At 41.7% G+C, this 5,554-nt stretch overlaps 1 protein-coding gene and 1 long non-coding RNA gene across 2 annotated transcripts in view; both read left to right on the forward strand.

The window, feature by feature from the left end:
* Positions 1-5,554, forward strand: part of LOC103130072 (slit homolog 2 protein-like) — a 139,026-nt gene that overhangs the window by 68,795 nt on the left and 64,677 nt on the right. The gene's annotated exons all lie outside the window — the stretch shown is intronic.
* On the forward strand, positions 3,774-4,462 carry LOC103130069 (uncharacterized). The gene is made up of 2 exons (XR_475162.2): positions 3,774-4,077; positions 4,225-4,462. It is a non-coding gene; the product is annotated as an uncharacterized LOC103130069 (long non-coding RNA).

Below are 5,554 nucleotides of genomic sequence, written 5' to 3' on the forward strand. Positions count from 1 at the left end.
GTCATCAACCCAGCAGTGAAAAAATGGCGCCCTCCATGGGTGAGAAATATAACAAAAGACGTACATTTTATGAGTTTTGGTGTCCCACAAACACAATTTTTTTAAGTAATAGGAAAATTGCAAAATATTTAGGCCAACATGTTCAACTAGTCCTGGATCCTTTTAAAAGGGGCTTTCCCTCCACAGGAAGTGATTCCTGGCAGGAAGTGACTCCTGACAGGAAGTGATTCTGGAGGCTGTTTATTGTGATGTCCTCTGTTAAAATCCTCACAAAGCTCTTATTGGGCTGGATTTGATGTTTAAGGCCTTTCCAGATTGACACACACACCCACACACACACACACAGCCTGTGTCCAGGCTTCAGACTCCTGTTGGCGCTCTAATGGGTTGGTTTCCAGAGTTGTAATTAAAGTTGTTGTAAATCTGCGTCCCAGTTAATGAGATTTGTTGACAGGTTAACCTGCTCTGATGTCGCCGTGGTGACCCTTCGTTGCCATGGCGCCCTGGTGATGTTGTGTTTCCAGGCAGACGTTCAAAGCCGATAATAAGAGCCTACCGAAGCTGATTTATGATTGGACGATTGGAGCGCTGGTCAGCTCAGTCGTCCTTCTGTTAAATAGATTTTATTGTCCTCAGTTGGTCTCTCGGGCCGGGCGGGGCGGGGCAGCCGCGTCGCTTAATCTGCTTCCTGTCTGACTGGGAGGAGCGTCAGGTTAGGGAATGACTTCAAAGTTTCAGTTCTTAATCAGTTTAATTGGACAAACTATCTGATCATATTTATCTTTTGCTTCTAAATATTCACATAAATTGCTAACAGTTATTAGATTTTTAGTGTCACGATTTGAATCAGAAACTAATTCTGTTTAAATTATGTGACTGACAACAGTGTAAACAGATAATTATTTTAAACAATTCTTTTTTTTTCTTTATATTTAAGCAAAAATAGGTTTGTGAAGAAAATTCTGTAACTTAAATCATTAGTATTAGTTTAGCTTAGCTCCTTACTTTTTCTTAATTAAAAAATAGCAAAGAGGAACTTCCGATGGACGCGGAGCAAGATGGCAGCATAAGATTGAGCTCCTTGTCGAAGAAACAAAAAACCTCCATAATGCAAGGAATTTAGTTAAAACACGATTTTAACCAGACACGAAATGAGTGGAGGACGTAAGCAGAGAAGCATAACGAAGAAAATGGCAGGAGAACACGACCCTGAAGTTCAGCAAATGGAAGAAGAAAGCGGCGACTCGAAGCAGCTGCAGGCCGTGTTGGAGGGGCTACATAATATCACGGCGGAAATTTGGGAAGGAGGTGAAGGAGAATCTCACAAAATTCAAAGACGAGTTCAGAGAGGAGGTGAAGCGAGAATTTATGGGCTTTAAAGAAGAAATTAAGAAAAAAGTGGCACAGAATGATGCGGAAATACAGAAACAACAAGAGGACATGACTGAGGCGCAGCGCCGCACAGCAGAGCTGGAGGAGTGGGAAGCGAAGGACGCCATTCTGAACCTCTTAAACCAGCAGAGAAAACTACAAGAGAAGCTAAAGGAAGTGGAAGGACACGGCAGGCGCTGCAACATGAGAATTTACAACATGGCTGAACTAGACGGCGAATTAGTTCAAGAAATGGTGGAGAAGCTTCTGCACCGTGAGCTGGCCCTACCGGCCGGGACCGGGCTGCAGATCCAGCCTCGGAAAGAAACCTCCACCGGAAGCTAATCCAGGGTCCATAGTGGTTAATTTTCTTAAGTACAAAACCAAAGAAGAAATCCTGACAAAAGCATGGAAAAATAAAATCCAAGTCGAGGGGAAGCGGATATTTTTCGACCATGATTATCCCACCGAGGTAATAGAAAAACGCAAATCCTACTCCGAGATTAAAAAGGCTGTGAAAGACCGAAAGATCCGCGTCCAGACGCCTTCACTGGTCAGATGGGATCAAGATTTACAACAACGCAGAGGAAACTGCGATAGACATGAGGAGACGAGGGCTGGAGATGGAGCCTTCATAAAAGGAAACCCCCTCCCTTTCCAGCAGGGGGACATAATCCCCTCTTGGGATTATGGCCCATATTTAGTCGGGAGTTCAGATTTTTTGTTAGTTTAGTTTTGGTTCATAGTTTAAGTGGAGAGGATGAGATTCAAACCAAGATACACAAACAATGTCTGAGGTTATAACTGTGGTATCACTGAATGTTAATGGTCTAAATAAAATCAAAAAGAGAGAGAAGGTCTTAAATAAAATTAGAAAAGAAAAAGTACAAGTTATTCTCTTACAGGAGACACCTATCGAAAAAAAGCCATGAAAAGTACAAAAAATGAGGGTATGGAAACTCATTTTCCTCCTCCTCATTTGGAGAAAGGCATAAACGAGGAGTTATGACATTGATCTCAAATAGTGTAAAGTTTGAATTGTTGGAGGAAATTGGGGATAAAGACGGAAGATACTTAATGATAAGGGGCAAATTGGAAAATCAGTTAATTACACTATTCAGTGTATATGCTCCTCCAGAAAGCGACAAAGTACTCTTTAAGAAAATATTTGATCTCATTAACTTGGAAGCAGAGGGAATATTGATATGTAGCGGGACTTTAATGCTGTGTTAAATTATAGGATGGATACTACAAGCCATCTATCTTAAGATCCATCTGGACAGCAAAGAGAACGGTACTTTATGGAGACTAAATGAAGGAATATTAAATAACAAGGGTCTAGTTAGCGAAGTAAAAGAGGAGATAATCCGATATAAAGAGGAAAATGATAATGGTGAAGTAGATCCAGTAATTCCATGAGACGCCCTGAAGGCTGTAAAACGGGGGAAATGATTTCTTACACAGCATTTATGAAAAAAGCAAGATTATAAATGTACAATAAACAAATAAGGAAGCTAAGAGATTTAGAACAACAACATAAACAAACAAATGACCCAGACGTATTTAATCTGATTAAAGAAACCAGGAAAGAAATGGATGAGAGTTTATGGGAGGAGGTAGAAAAGAAGGCCAGATTTACTAAACGAACGTATTACTCGGGAGTCCGAAAGCTACAAAACATTTGGCTAGGCACATTAAGAAACAACAAACAATAGGCAGCACACATAAAATAAGAGATCCACCAACTAATACAATTTTATATGAACAAGAAGAAATACAAAGAACATTTGAGCAATACTACAAAAATCTATATGCACAACCACCATCGGCAGGGGAAGAGGAGGTGAGAAACTTTTTGGATAAATTGGATTTACCACCAATAGGCACAAAACAAAATGCGACACTGACTTCTCAAATTACAGAGGAAGAGATTATAAAGGCAATCGGCAGGACTAAAACAGGAAAGTCACCAGGGTCAGATGGTCAATGGGCTTCTTTTTATAAAACCTTTAAAGAAGAATTAACACCAGTTNTTAGCATTTCCAGTAGCAATAGCTCTGTTAGCATTTCCAGTAGCAATAGCTCTATTAGCATTTCCAGTAGCAATAGCTCCATTAGCATTTCCAGTAGCAATAGCTTCATTAGCATTTCCAACAGTAATAGCTCCATTAGCGCTGCTTGTCTTTGACTTTTCTCCCAGCGTCTGTAGCGCTGTCTCTGGTTCAGCATCGGCTGTGCTGCTTAGCGTTCGGTGTGGTGGTAACAGCCACACCGGACTGTCAGTACCCAGGCGGTATAGCTCCTGTTAGCATCTCAAACAGCGTCCAGCTCTGCCTGTCTCAGCGGCAGCACAGCATTTATTTTAGCTCGTTAAGGCAGCGATCACCTTAACGTTGGCTGTTGGAGCCTTCCTTGGTTCTGCTGGTATAAATGGCTCAAAGTGTTGTGGAGAAATGTCCAGGGTCCAGATCAGGTGCTTCGTTGGGTTCCGCTCCGGCTCTCGCACTGCGCTCTCCTTTCTGTCATTTTTTATCACAGCCGATAGTGACACCGTGTGGCATTATGTAAAATGACACCAGTCAAACCAATATGATCAACAACTACTGGGGTAAAGTTAACATTCCTGTGTTTACTCTGTAGACTCCGGTACAGAATGGACCTGATGACGTCATCAACCCAGCAGTGAAAAAATGGCGCCCTCCATGGGTGAGAAATATAACAAAAGACGTACATTTTATGAGTTTTGGTGTCCCACAAACACAATTTTTTTAAGTAATAGGAAAATTGCAAAATATTTAGGCCAACATGTTCAACTAGTCCTGGATCCTTTTAAAAGGGGCTTTCCCTCCACAGGAAGTGATTCCTGGCAGGAAGTGACTCCTGACAGGAAGTGATTCTGGAGGCTGTTTATTGTGATGTCCTCTGTTAAAATCCTCACAAAGCTCTTATTGGGCTGGATTTGATGTTTAAGGCCTTTCCAGATTGACACACACACCCACACACACACACACAGCCTGTGTCCAGGCTTCAGACTCCTGTTGGCGCTCTAATGGGTTGGTTTCCAGAGTTGTAATTAAAGTTGTTGTAAATCTGCGTCCCAGTTAATGAGATTTGTTGACAGGTTAACCTGCTCTGATGTCGCCGTGGTGACCCTTCGTTGCCATGGCGCCCTGGTGATGTTGTGTTTCCAGGCAGACGTTCAAAGCCGATAATAAGAGCCTACCGAAGCTGATTTATGATTGGACGATTGGAGCGCTGGTCAGCTCAGTCGTCCTTCTGTTAAATAGATTTTATTGTCCTCAGTTGGTCTCTCGGGCCGGGCGGGGCGGGGCAGCCGCGTCGCTTAATCTGCTTCCTGTCTGACTGGGAGGAGCGTCAGGTTAGGGAATGACTTCAAAGTTTCAGTTCTTAATCAGTTTAATTGGACAAACTATCTGATCATATTTATCTTTTGCTTCTAAATATTCACATAAATTGCTAACAGTTATTAGATTTTTAGTGTCACGATTTGAATCAGAAACTAATTCTGTTTAAATTATGTGACTGACAACAGTGTAAACAGATAATTATTTTAAACAATTCTTTTTTTTTCTTTATATTTAAGCAAAAATAGGTTTGTGAAGAAAATTCTGTAACTTAAATCATTAGTATTAGTTTAGCTTAGCTCCTTACTTTTTCTTAATTAAAAAATAGCAAAGAGGAACTTCCGATGGACGCGGAGCAAGATGGCAGCATAAGATTGAGCTCCTTGTCGAAGAAACAAAAAACCTCCATAATGCAAGGAATTTAGTTAAAACACGATTTTAACCAGACACGAAATGAGTGGAGGACGTAAGCAGAGAAGCATAACGAAGAAAATGGCAGGAGAACACGACCCTGAAGTTCAGCAAATGGAAGAAGAAAGCGGCGACTCGAAGCAGCTGCAGGCCGTGTTGGAGGGGCTACATAATATCACGGCGGAAATTTGGGAAGGAGGTGAAGGAGAATCTCACAAAATTCAAAGACGAGTTCAGAGAGGAGGTGAAGCGAGAATTTATGGGCTTTAAAGAAGAAATTAAGAAAAAAGTGGCACAGAATGATGCGGAAATACAGAAACAACAAGAGGACATGACTGAGGCGCAGCGCCGCACAGCAGAGCTGGAGGAGTGGGAAGCGAAGGACGCCATTCTGAACCTCTTAAACC

This window comes from Poecilia formosa, unplaced genomic scaffold (genome assembly GCF_000485575.1).
Source record: "Poecilia formosa unplaced genomic scaffold, Poecilia_formosa-5.1.2 Scaffold604, whole genome shotgun sequence".
Lineage (NCBI taxonomy): Eukaryota > Metazoa > Chordata > Actinopteri > Cyprinodontiformes > Poeciliidae > Poecilia > Poecilia formosa.